General features: G+C 29.0%; 1 protein-coding gene across 2 annotated transcripts in view; it reads left to right on the top strand.

Moving 5' to 3' along the window:
* LOC107166000 (tachykinin-like peptides receptor 86C) overlaps positions 1–15205 on the top strand; it is a 116003-nt gene that overhangs the window by 39257 nt on the left and 61541 nt on the right. The gene's annotated exons all lie outside the window — the stretch shown is intronic.

Raw genomic sequence — 15205 nt, 5'->3', positions numbered from 1 at the left:
TATAAAGAATTGTCTGCCTAACCGAATTACAATGTAATCAGGATATAGTACGTATATATCAGTTTTATGCGAAATGAGTTGATGAGTGGCTGCAGCCTTGCTTAAATACGTCGGGTAATAAAAACACCCAAATTAAATTTATAAATGACGACCCTTATTTAAATATCCCTCTACACGATTTCATAATTGTAATAACCACTTATTATTTATTATCATCATACTGATACACATTGTATGTTAATTTATAATATGCGTAAATAACAACGCTGTAGAAGGTGGGAAGATAATTAACTTTGAAAAATGGTTCTTGCACCTATATATTTGAAAATTTGCAGCACTTCGCGGATCCCTAGCACCCCTCCACCACTGTATACCACCACTTATTTATACATGCGGCAGACTTTGATATTTTGAGGCGTGTCTCGGGATACACGGTCGATACTAACCGAATAACGTATATCATTGTTAAATGCAATTAATCATTATTGCAAATTGCAATATAAAATCTCAAGTATAAATAATATTGTCGTGAACTCATGATGATGAGCGACCATCAAATGTAAGCAAACGTAAATAATTATTGTTCAATTTTTTATACATATTGTTTATTTATTCACAAAGATAGAAGACTATTATAACTATAACTATAAAACTATACTACAATAGTCCTTCAAGTGGTAATAGTGAACATAATGATACTATTATAACATAGAATCGCAGCTCACTATAGTTGGCGCAGCTGCTTCATAGACAAGCGGCGCGTGACAACAGCGGTCTATAATGATACCTACCTACTTAACAAACTGTTGTTTGGAAAGTCTTCACCTCGGACTGTTGATAGTACTGTATAATGATAGCAATTCATACGCTGCCGAATACTAGACGTAAACTGGCCACCTTGAACCGCGTCACGTTTGAAAACAACCGAATTTAACTGACCAAGAATGAAAAACTTTTTATGTAATATACCAACAACCTACTTACTCATTTGAATATAAATATAGATCCGTTTAGGATATAATCGTAAGTGGGTACACAAAGACATGTTTTCATCTTATACCACGTCGTAAAGTTAAAATAATGATATTATAATAAATCATGAAAAATAATAACCATATAGGTATTCTTTTTTTCTTACAAGGTTAATCTTGTCTAACCGTAACTCAATGATTAGTTTCTGTCATTTACGTTCAAGTGAATACTGTAAAATGCACATGGAAGATATGTGGGTCGCATATTTTAAGCCATTTACATACCTTTTAAATTCTAAGTTTTATATTGTGTTTACTAAGAGTTAAATATATTATATTTTTCACGCCTTTGCAGCGATTCATTGTTACGAGTCACAATTACAGCTATATTGACTATACGTATCTACATTCTACATGCCTATTATCCCTGATCGATGTTTGTGTTCATAATATAAAATATGTATAAATAATATTATTTATTATTTTTAATAAATATGTTTCCATAACATGTTCATTGTTATAGTTCAATAGTTGTATAAAGTTGTACTTTTAGTGAAACAAACAATAATGTATAATAATATGCAATTTGCATGATATGTCACATAACGCATTTATTTATAACAATTTCAATTAGTACAATGTACTTTATGATAGATTAAATTTGATAAAAATATTTGGTTTTTAAATGTTGTTTACTTAATACCATGCGTCATAATGCTGTTGTAAGAAAATTAAAATATCAATAGTTATTTAATTATACATACAATTTCGTACTTATTTTTACAATTCTTAAAATAATTTTTATAATAATATGAGCTCATACTATACAATAAGTAAATAAGGTATTTTTTTATTAAATATATCTATAAATATAATTTGCATAGTGATGTAAAATGAAAAAGTTTACATAGAAAGAACTATTAGTGATAGAACTCATTTGTTTTATTTTTCTTAATAAAATATATGTATATCATTTGTGTAAACATTTTAATGTATGTCCGTAAGTGTATCAATAATCTTACATTTTTTAAATATATTTTAAAAATGTACTCATGGAAAATAAAATTAATCAATGTATTAAGTTTATAATGTTAGAAATGTTTGAATCAAATAATATTATAATATTTATCATGTAATTCATATTTAGGTTGGATTTACTTTTGACGAAAATTATAAATGATTATAAAATTTCTACTTTAAATTCTAATAGCAAAAGTTAGATGAACGGTAATCAATATTAGGTATTTAAATAATGACAATCTCTTGAATAGGATTTGTGTGAGTAATATTAATAAGTGGTTTAACATCGCGTTATGCATACGTTATTGTTTACAATATACTTATTATAAAACAATATACACGTAACGATAGGCAATCAGTATAATATTATAATGTTAATTTTACGTAGTTTGACGTCAGAGAACTGGAAATGCATATTGAAATAAAAACACATTTGCCAATAATACTTTTATACTGAAAGACAAAAACTTCTCTTGTATACAATCTAAATTAAATTATTCAAGAGTTTAGTCGTTAGTTATTATTAAATACATTTGCCATCACAATATTATTGTTTGTAGCGATTTTTTCAAATACTTACATATAATCACTTATGTACACTTTAAAAAACACAAATCATCTTACAATTTTACGAGTGGTTGAAAAATAATCAAACGTGTTTCAGCATTTCTGTGGTTCCAATGTCATATACTAAATTACTGTACATTGATCTTATTTACACTAATACCTATTTGAAAATACTATTTAAATTATTATTTAAAGGTATAAACCTTTTTCTGTAAAAGTAAACTTGAATAAATAGTCTAACTAATCTAACTGTGTAGGTAAGTAATTAAAAAAAAAATTAATTAATATAAATTAACTATAAACGCATTGCATTTTTATACAGTTTCGTCAAATTATCTTCATTAAAATAGTCAGATTGCTTTACAACATATATTTTCTCACTCTTATTATTTGATCATTAACTCCATATTGCTTCTCAAATCTCAAATATGAATGATTTGATTGGTTTATATTTACCGATAATTATTTTATATTACATCTAGGAATACAAATAGACTTTGTGATATTTATTTTGGATATAATTACATTAGAGTAATAATAAATATTTTATTATTGGGATATCAAGCTGCTGAGTATTATTTATGATACTTATTACTTTTAATTCAATAAGTTTCATTAATAACTGAGTATTATACTCAAATAATAATAAATTCGTAAATATTTTATATATCAGCTATTATTTAATTTGATCACCTCAAATCGTATAGGTAATTTGATCTAGTGAAAATATATGATTAAACAAATAATATAATTAATCATTTCTTTTTGCAAAAAAAGTGTTTGTTTTCAAATTCTTTAGTACCTATATGATATTATTAACATTAAATAAATCATATAGTTTTTGTAAAGTTTACATAACAAGAGATCAAAAAGAAAATAAACATTTGTTTGCTTGCAATTATTAAACATCAATTACTAATTAATAAATTAATTTTATAAAAATCAATTTTGAAAGGAAAATAGCCTAGTAATTTAATCTTAAAGGTGAACAACGACGGACAAAAAAATCTATATCTGTTAACGCTTTAAATCACTGTACTTACTACTTTAAAATAGTTAATAAAAAAAAAATTGAGTATATAGCTGGAAATTATATTTTACGTATTATATTAATAATTATACTATGGGTCAGGTCAATAAAGTGAATATAGTTGGTAGGTACCTACAAAAAACCTACCTAAAAAAAAAATCGTTTTTTAAGTTCAACAAATTAAATTATTTAAAGTATAATAATGAGTAGTTTAAACTTAAGTTCAATAACAAAAAGTACATAGTACATTATTATGACGTATATATGTATATATCAGACGAATCTGAAGGCAGGTCTACACTTTTTTAATATATATGAGGGATAAACGCTGGATGAATACTTCAAACACAAAATTAATTTGTTACTAGCTACAACTACTCCTTTATTTGATAAAATTATTACTAAAAACAGATTTTTTTTGTATGTATTGACTTTTGAAATATTGCATGGGTATTATCTGTATATGTTTCGTAACTTATAATATGAAATCAAAGATCAAATTGGATATTTTTTCAAACTTTTGAGTTTTGAAAAATATTATGTTATTATGCAACACCTTCGTTTTTTACATTTATCACCATAACAACTCTTTTTTGGTATGTTTTAAAATTATGAATAAATCATTCTGAGAAGATTCATAAACTCTTTTGCTAAAAAACTAAATAGTGTGAATTATCACAAAAAGTAAAAAAAAAAAAACATACATTTTACTATAATTGTTTTCTCATCTCTTAAATCTCTTATCCATCTTATACCAAATTTGGTTGGTAATCACCTAGATACCTAGTATAAGAGCCTGAATATATAATTTATTTTAAATGCCCCGTCACTTTGTGGTACAATATAATCCATCTGTATGGTATATGATATATAGATACAGCCCACGTTTTATACATATTTTATTTGAGATTCTGAGTGACGCGTGAATACTATATTACCGTTTTAGTAAATATTAAATTAAGTGTTGTTCCATAGCCACCGTCCGCACCGCGAACGACGCACACCTCTTTATGTTAGCTCCGCGTAATTGCTACTGTTTCTACTTTTTTGAAAACCGATAAGGTTAAAATTTTGCTCTACAAATAGTTTACGCCGAGCGCAATCAATTGTCAATAATTGAATCCGCGTTTTCCTTATTGTTTCCGTTGTACTTAAACATGTAGTTTTCTAATATTTTTACAAGTGCGATTACCTAATATTACTCGTATCGTTGCGCCACACAGGCAGCACGTTATCGCGTTCACCGGTCAGCGACTTGTGATCTTCGCTCACTAATTATGCCACCCAAAACAAATATAAACCGTTTAACGAATGTAAAAAATAACAAATCTGATAAAAACACCAACTCTATACAGCCTGCTTGCCTAGAAAACACACAAAACTCTGAAATTAACAACTCTGGGCTCTGGCCATTGCACCCAACACAATATTAAGAACAGCCCTGAAAATGAAAATTGGACTACTCAGTGAGTAGTACTCACACAGGTAAAAGAAATCTGTCAAGCTCATCATCCGGTTCTATCACCTCCCCCGATATTTACGAAAGGGATAAATGACTTTCCAGGATTCTGTACAACTTTAATTGAGTTGATAGAAGTTGATAACTTAATTTGTAAAGCCATCACAGACCGCTTAAAAATACAGACTACCAATACCGAATTTTATAGACTTCTAATACATTATTTAAAAGAACAAAATGCGAAATACCACACATACAAACTTGCTGAGGAGAAACACACGAAGATAGTTATCCGCAATCTGCACCCTACTACCCCTATAGAACAAATATAATCTGAACTCGAGATGCGCCTCTTCGAAGTCAGACAAGTCACGAATGTCCTGCACATGACTATCAACCACCCACTCCCGCTGTTGTTCGTTGATTTAGAACCCACCGATCACTCAATCCAAATTTACAAATTATCTTTTCTTCTGTACACAAAAATTAAGGTTGAAAAACCATACAAGCCTAAGTTAATTAGCCAATGTCAAAATTGCCAAGATTATGGCCACACCCGGGCGTATTGTGATTATTCAGCACGCTGCGTCCGATGCGGCGCGCATCATCCATCTTCCGAATGAAATTAAGTCTGCTGACTCCCCTACAAAATGTGTATTATGCTTCGGGGATCATCCAGCTAACTACCGAGGTTGCAGCGTCTACAAGGAACTCCAGCGCCGAAAAACGCCTACCACTAAAAGTAATTTCTTACATGATACTATGAATCCAAATGTTAAACCTTATAATGTAAAAAAAATCCACCCGCTTACTATCCATTTGGAAAAAAATGAATCTAACCCACAAAAAAGTTATGCACAGGCCACAGCTAGTCAACCACCTCAACCTTCTTTTCCCTCCAACTTAACTCAACTTATGTCCTCCTTTGTAGGTGCACTAACATTTCTTATCAACTCATTAAATGCTCTCCTACACAAGTTATCACTTCAATCCTAAACAAAAGCAATGAATAACTCCTACACTAATAACTTATTATCTATTTTACTGTTTAATGCTAACGGCCTAAAAATCATATTAATGAGCTCCAGACAGAGTGTACTCTTTGACAAGCGTATAGATATCGCTTTAATCTCAGAAACTCATTTTACCAAATATTCTCACATTTCCATCTCGGGTTATAACTTACTTAAATCTTACCATCCTGATGGTAAAGCACATGGTGGAGCAGCTATACTTATTAAAAGTAACTTACTATTCCGTCCTCTCACTAACTTCTCTCAAAATCATATCCAATCCTGTACCATCTCAATCACATTAATAATATTCCTATTGTTATTGCAGCAGTGTATAGTCCTCCCAAGCACCTTATAACAGACACTAATCTCACCGAATATTTTGACACATTTTCTTACAATTTTATTGCTGATGGCGACTTTAATGCTAAGTACCAAAGCTGGGGCTGCCGAGTTACAAACCCACGCGGCAATTTACTTCATAATTTTACCAATATTAAAAAATTCTAAATACTCGCACTACCTGATCCTACTTACTGGCCAACATCACTTAAGAAAACTCCTGATATTCTGGACATATTTGTCTCCAAAATTCTAAGTAATTTATACTGCGCTGTAAACAAAATTTTAGACTTAAACTCAGATCACTTATCTGTAATACTAAATATCGATGTGACTTCTCAAACATATTCAGTTACTCATTTTTTTTTCTCACAATCGACTAATCGTTATTTATTCCATAACATAATTGACCAAAAAGTTAATCTTTCAAGTTTTTCAAGTTAAAAACTATGCACAATATTGACGAAGCAATCAATAACTTATTCTAACTTATCCATTCAGCTGTCTTGTTATCCAATACCTTAACCAACTCACTCAATGCAAAAGCAGACTCTTCTTCCTGAACAGATACGCTTTCTAATATTGGAAAAACGTAGACCCAGAGCAGTTTATCAACGCACGCGACTACCGTCACACAAAAGCGTTTGTAATAAATTAGCTAACTCCCTACAAAAAACCCTAGCTAAAAACAAAGCGGATACACTTTGTAATGAATTTTTATAACTGAGAAGTCAGTTTTCTTCATTAACAAAATACAGCGAATAAATATAAGTGTGCGGCGGCGAATATTACTACGATGTAAGGGCACGGTTACGGAAATAAGAATATAACAACGAGCGCGGAAAAATATGATACGACGAACTGTAGTGCGGCGGGACAACTACTTTGATCCGTGCCTAGTCGGCCAACTACTTCTAGCCGTCTATTAGCCGTCCTAAGGAGGCCGATTAGAGACGAAGAGCTGTAGTAGCCAGGTACTATATACGGTCAAAGCGTGTCGGGAAGGTGCTTTTTCAGTGTAGCGGCTGCTCTTATATCAATATCCGGACATCCTGGGGGCGTGCAGAAGTGCGCAGAGACAATATATACTCATATACTGGTTTTGCACACTCGATCCGCGCGTTCTATTGGTATTTAGGTTACTTATTCTTGCGATCGATCTCATGTTGTTATTGGAGTATGCCGTTAGGCGTCGCGTCGTAAGTATGTTCGTTACAACTTATACAAAAACTAACCAGTCTTTCATATTCTGACGGTAGCTTGTAGATAGAAACCAAAAACTTACTTAGTCTTAAAACTCCTTTTACCTCTTTAAAGAAACCTGACAATACACTTGCTTCACAAGTACATTATTGCTCTGTATACTCAAAAATAACCAAAATCAATGCTGGCGCCCTACAAGGGGGCATTATATCTCCAACTTTATTCAACAACAATGTCACTGATCAGCCCACCAAGCCTCAAACTATGGTAGTTGATTATGCTGACGATAAAGTCATTTCGCCAATTAATGAAAATCCGGTAACCGCCTCATCAAACCTACAACTTCACCTCAACCTAATGACTAACTGGTACGATAAATGGCATATTAAAATAAACTGAAACAAATCAAGTCACACCACATTTACTTTCAAAAAGGCCGTATGTCTAACTATTACATTTAACAACATCCCAATTCCCACATCGAATAAATAAAATACCTGGGACTCAATCTCGACAAACGACTAACATGGAAAAATCATATACGAACCAAAAGACTGACTCTCAAAGCCCGTATGCGCATGCTCGGCACTCTAATATCGAGAAATAATAATACCAATCTAAAAGTCAAACTTCTAATTAAAAATATCTCCTAAAACCTATTTGGACTTATGGAATACAGCTCTGGAGTTCAGAAAAAAAAATCCAACGCCAATAAAATCCAAGTATTCCAAAACCTAGTTCTTCCAATGCACTACCGTACGTCTCAAACCTAACATTACATAACGATTTTCACATGAAAACCATCAATGAAGAAGCTCGATTCTTTTACTCGTGCTTCCGCGTGCGATTTCTATCCCACCAAAATCCTCTTATTAAAAACCTCTCCTCTCTAACTCTCCTAGGAAATCTAAGGCGCAGGCTAAAAAGGAAATGGTGTCGTTATCTCCTACAATTATGAAGTTAAAATATACAATATAATATATATACACACAATTCCAACCATCAATAATTAAAAAACAAAAAAAATATATATATAAATTAATATTAATTCATGCTAAGACGTGTTGCCAGTGGGCGCCTTCTTAACCAATTTCTCACGTCCTGTCTTCTCTTAACACATAATCTTATTGTACATACTTGTATAGATTGTTTATTTCTAATAAAAAAAAGAAAAGAAAAAAGTGTTATTTCCCGTATTGAAAGCAAATTCTACGCTCAAATGTTTTGTGTACGTTTTTTTATTTTCATTACACAAATTGAACTTTGCCAATTTGGATGTAATCATCAATTAGAAATAAAATAGGCCATTTATTTGTGTCCTAAGCCTAACTCTTAATTACTTCATTTATAAAAATTTAATTCTCTCATTACTTTTCATGCATTAAATAAAATGAATAATGATATTTAATTTTGATTTTGACGACTGATTGCAATTCAAGATTAATAAAAATATTGTGTAATCTTTGCTACGCGTCTATGTGACAAATTCATCAATCATATTGACACACTAATGTTTTAATTTGTTGTTGTTATATGTTACAACATGAATTTCTTACGGTAAAATTAATTTAAAAGTATGTCATGGTGAATTTAAATAGGTAAATAATATTATTATAAATTAAGTAGTTCTGGAATTATAGTATTATAAACAAAATAATAAAAGAAAATAAGAAAATGTTGTACAAAAATATAAAAAAAGTGTATTTGTATAAATAGTAAAAACCAAGCAAGTTACTTTTAAAAGTATTCATGCATCAAAACTATTATATTGTGATAGGTTATTTATATTGGTAAACCAATAAATTCGAAAACGAACAACTGTCTGAAGAAAGAGATAAAAAATATTTTACACCTGTAATAAATAATTATTTTCAGATAACTTCGTACAAATATTTTAATGCAATTATAACGCAGAAATGATAATAATGAATTATATTTGACAGCAATATATTTTATCATATTATGCGTTCATTAAAGGCTCAAGAGAAAATATATTAGTAATAGTATTATAAAATGGCGTCACAAAGATAACCAGGGTAATCTGTTTTATAAAGGTAGAAAAGGATCATATTTTTCAATGATTTTTAAATAGGTCATCTGATGTAATCGAGACGAGCATATAGTAAAGAATATTACAGAATTGCAGTCAAATAGTTGGGATCAAAGAGGAAATCTCGGTTCAGATGACAGGATTTTTGTGGTAAATATAATAAAATATAGAACAGAACAACATATTATACGTTACAGAGGAACAATTCTTATTCTGTATAGTAATACCAGAATTAAATTCAATTCAATATTGATTTGATTTTATCAGTGTTTATAAATAAAATATATGATTAATTTATTATTTATGAGCTTAAAGTTACGATTACCATACATTATGTACTATAGTAAAAAATAATATTTAGTATAATATTATCATTAGATATTTGGTAGATAATATAGGTGTGCAATATTCATCCAAAAACAAAAAAATATTGTATTAATTATCAGGTTATAAATTAATTTCCAATACTGACAGCCAATAATGTGGTAAAAATAAGTCTAAATACAATTTTGAGCATTTCCATTATAAAATATTATTTACTTGATGGATTTTATTTCCTGCAAGGCATATAATACTAAAATCTAATATATCTCAGTAATTGATAATCATCTAAGATGAGTTTGTATAAAGCAGTATTTTATAATATTTCAGATGCTAAAACCAGCCACCAATATAATAGTATAAGCAATATAGTTATTATTATTAATAGTTGTGAAATAATCATTGAAAGTCTCAAACTATCAAAGCTATTGTATAACGAATAATTTTTATTGATAACAATACGGTACTGTTGAAACCAATTTTCAATCTCCAACTGATAGTTATCGTGATTACCCTCATTAATATTAATAATTTCAGAATCTATTCTAGCATCTTCTTCCCTAGTTTGATTAATCGTGTATAAAACACGTGTATTCTATATTTTAGTTAAAGGATCTATAATTAAATTTACCTTTAATACTGCCAATTTACTTCCAAAACTTTCATCTAATTTCCAGGACTTCTACATAGTTTTAAAATATTTGCTAACTGATTTCTGGGTGTGTATAATTCTAAAAATGAACCAAAAAACACAGAAATCAAAATTTTGCTGATTTTAATGATTGATAATATAATTAGCAAGAGTAATATCACGAACGATAACGCTATGGTTACAATATCAAGCGAAACACTGAATAATAAATAGTTCTATCGATAATTACGTTACCAGCAATTCATCCAGACATGAAACCATTAATATAAACACCATTATGCCTCTGTCTCGAGTAACTTAACTCGCTGCCGCACACACACACAAAACATAGTAAAAATAATGTTGAATTTCATTTCAAACACTTTGACGACATATAAGTTATTATCACTTTTCACAAATTCAACACGTTTTTGGCATCCGTTAAAGTTCTATATCGTTATTTTTTTTTAGTATTCATAACATCAAACTGATTGTCTCACAAAAAGTTAAAATAACATTTGGCTCAATATTTGACGCCAATCTATGCCTCAAATCACATTTATCACAATTGTCTGCTTAAATACCTTCAACTAAAATTCTATTTATTTTTATCTTAGCTTCTATCATCAATATTATTCTTATTGTTCTCCTTTGAAACAGATTGAATAAAACATTAAAAAAAAAAAAAAAAAAAAAAACTAAAATTCTATGGCAAAATTATCAAATTAAATACATCTTTCCCAGTGAAGAACTTTAGGTATGATACCAAGAAAGAGTGACGTTACTGTTATCACTTTCAAACGTATCGTCGTCAACTAAGGGCCATTCTTACAATGCTCGGTTAGTGCCTGATAACACTAACCGGAAGAATTTATCATGAGTTAACCGGTAGAATTCTATCGGTTAGTCTTAACCGACACTTAACCGGACATTGTAAGAATGGCCCTAAGACGTTAATTTTTAAACTCACATTATAATAAGTGAGTAAAACTTATTGTAAAAATTATTGTAAAACTAAAATCTTTATCTACTATAACTGTTCATACCATTGTTTCTCGATGCTTCTTCTGTAGACTTTTTCATCTTCATAAGCGATCGCAACTGCCAGGAATAGGATTTCAACTCGATATAAAAAAAATCACAGCTACCTAACTAAATTTCTACTTCAGTGTTATAGGCAGAATATATTATTATTATATTATACTAGGCCACTACGTAGACGAACAAATGGAGTTCTGTGCTATTATTTACACTATTGACCGTGGTAATGAATGGTGGATACTTCATGATCATTTCGTAAATTCACATGATCTCGCACCACCAAAATTCTCACGATATTTGTTTATACATAATAGTACTATAGTAAATGTATCAATGATAATATTTTATTGTATAAACTATTATAAATTTTATAATTTATTAGTCGCTGTTGTAGAGCTGTAGGCATTATCATGTCGGAGGGCGTCACACATGTGGCCGAGTATAATAATATTAATATTATGTAGTAACGATTTATCCGATTATGAAATCATAGTCATCGCATATTTTATAATAGCTTACATTATGGTCTCTAACTGATGTGTAATATTTGGCTGAACAATAATACAATATTATACATCAATGTCATTACTTATTAATCAGTCAGGATGAATAGGTCAGTTAGCTGGAATTTCAAACTTTGATTTAATTTCTATAATATTATATCAATTGATACAGTTATATCAATAAGTTTTGATAAAAATTTCAATATGATTACTAAATTAAAATACCACTAGATATATTTCGATATTTATCGATAGGTTAAATAACTGCAGTTGATACGTATTTCTTGTTATATATTTTAAGATAAAGTCCACGTAGGTAGTTTGTCATAAATATTGCATGAGTGTGAAAAACATAGGAAGTTTAATGACATGTGGATGAAGGTATTCATTTATGTCAAGTTTTTTGAATTTCATACTAGAATCAATGAAGAACATTGCTGTCTATGACACGCAATCAATAACGATCAATGATGATGGCAATATGCATATAGGTTAGAAATAACCTACTTATTCGTAACGTTATATGTATGGCTTAATAACTTTTATATACACAGCTATATAGTAGGTACTGTGAACATGCTTCAAAATATATTTTGTTCGACGTTCAAGTTCTCAAACTAATAAGTCACTATTAAAGTTTCATTGAGATACTGATAATCAATATTAATAACAATGGTATTCGATAAAACCCATCTCATACGCACTTGCACGATATGTGATAACACCGTTGATAATATTATTAATGATAGGATGAGTGGTTCTAGGATTAAAGGTTCTAATCTCCAGCTTAGATTATTATAACCGAGAATTGTAAATAACACCATTGTAATACATAATACATAATAACCATACATAATAACTTTACATGTAAACTATTTATGAATCATAACTATCAAAAGCAATGTAAAAATTAAATTTTTTTTAATTCATAATACCTTACCATGCATTTCAAGGATTAAAAAAAAAAAAACTACTGTAGACATCTCTGCCAATGATTTAAATGTAGCTAAAATAGTTTTACCAATTCAAGACAATTTCAACATAAAAACTTTAAATGTTTGTTTATTTGACACTATAAAAGTAATCGTGTGAGGTACATATTATGGTGTTGTAAAAATTGTGTGACTTGAAGGTGAATAGGACTCAGCTATGGTATATCTGAAAATTATAAATGGTTCTCTTTCCTCTTTTCCTAGACCAGGGATCCCACGATTTGGTCAATATTCGTACAATTGTTTTTGTAGCTATATGAATGTTGTTTTCGTAATGTCACGTGCCACTTAGTAATAAACCATCCCTTTCGGTATATTTGGTATGGGAATTGCAAAATTATAGTTATTTAATACTTGCGTTTTGCGGATTTCTAAACCAGAGATACTAATATCCATGTATACTATAATTGTATGATTCAATAGTTAATCTTTCAGTCAGTCACCTAATCAACGGTGACATTCTATTATTATAAGTAAAACATACTTAATTTCTTCATAAAAAAGTTACAATACTAAGAAAAAAAGAGCCAAGAAATCATAAATTACATATGAAAAAAATTAGACGATTGGGTTATGCTCTGCAATACATTAGGTGTCTAAAGAAGTCAGTGTTGTTAATGGATTTGTTGAATTTGAATTCAATAACCTAAAATTATTTTGAATAAAAAATGATTCTGAGCCAAGACAGTCAGCCTATATATTTACTTAGCATATTTCATGATTTTACTGTGATTAAAAAAAGGTTTTACTATTAGGCATTCCTACTACAGTAGGTTAAATTAACTTTAAAAAAATATTTTATAAACACAATTTAATTGGTACTTGTTAAAATCTAAATCTGTATTCTTTTAAGGTTATTAAATTTCAAATTAATGAGTTTTATTCTCTTATTTCAAAAAAATGTTGAGATTTTAATAACCATGAAATATAAGCTTGGTACTTTGACTTCGTAGTTTTCAGTACCAAATTAATTAATATCAAATATATCACACAATGATAATAAATAATACAATCACAAAAATCATAAAAGATATTAAACCTTATATTTTTTTGTTAAATAGATTATATTTTATTGGATTCAATATAAATTAAATGCATGAAAAATTTGTTTACTGTTTAGGTAAATGGTATTATTTCACCTTAAATTATGTGTATGGCGTGTATGCCATGTGTAATACCAACAATTATCGACATTTTTAAGCTTATAAAATATGTCTAACACATGCAATACATAGTCATTAATTATAAACTATGATATTTTTTACACAAAGCAAAGTGTATTTAAAATTAAAACGTATTTTCCAATACGAATATAACTTATACGTCAAAATTCAGTCTTTTCAAACATTAATGAAGAATACCAAAAGTGATAATTAACGATTTAGTTATAAATGAAATTACAAATAAAACTTTGAATTGATAAAATATAAAGGTTGTTTATTTTATATTACTATAATTAAAAGGTAGGTTTTTCTTTTTATTATTTACTAAACTAAAAAAAAAAATATCAAAATATATTCAAATATTTTATAATTTACCTAATTTAAATAATTTAAAGCTAGGTATTTTAATCTATTACAGCACTTTTTTGATCCAAGTACGCAGAAATAATAATTAAATGAGTATTACCTACCAAGAACTGATTAATTATTGTAAAACCAATAATTTACTCGTTTCCTAAACATTTTGAAATAGGTAACATGCTTAGCTCATCAGGAATAATTAATGAGTTAAAAATATATGTTTTTGGAGGAAATAATGCTCTCTAGACTTTAACCGGTGATGGTTTCGTTATTATATAATGCATTATACATCACACATGTATACTTATTATAGTTTCTTTAAAGTTTATACGATTTAACTTTAGTTGACGTGTCCCTCGAGTATTATTATGTTTAGTTAACTAAATTTCAATTTAAAATTCTTTAAAGAAACTATATTAGCTAGGTACTCATGTTAATTTTTAAGATGATATTTAACAACCTTTTAAATATTATTTATGCTATATTATTACTGTTTGCATAAAAATTATACATTGGTACATACTACACATATTTAAAAT

The sequence above is a fragment of the Diuraphis noxia genome, unplaced genomic scaffold (genome assembly GCF_037042655.1).
Source record: "Diuraphis noxia isolate RWA-SAM2 unplaced genomic scaffold, SU_Dnox_SAM2 contig0002, whole genome shotgun sequence".
NCBI lineage: Eukaryota > Metazoa > Arthropoda > Insecta > Hemiptera > Aphididae > Diuraphis > Diuraphis noxia.
This window is presented reverse-complemented; position numbering and strand designations above follow the sequence as displayed.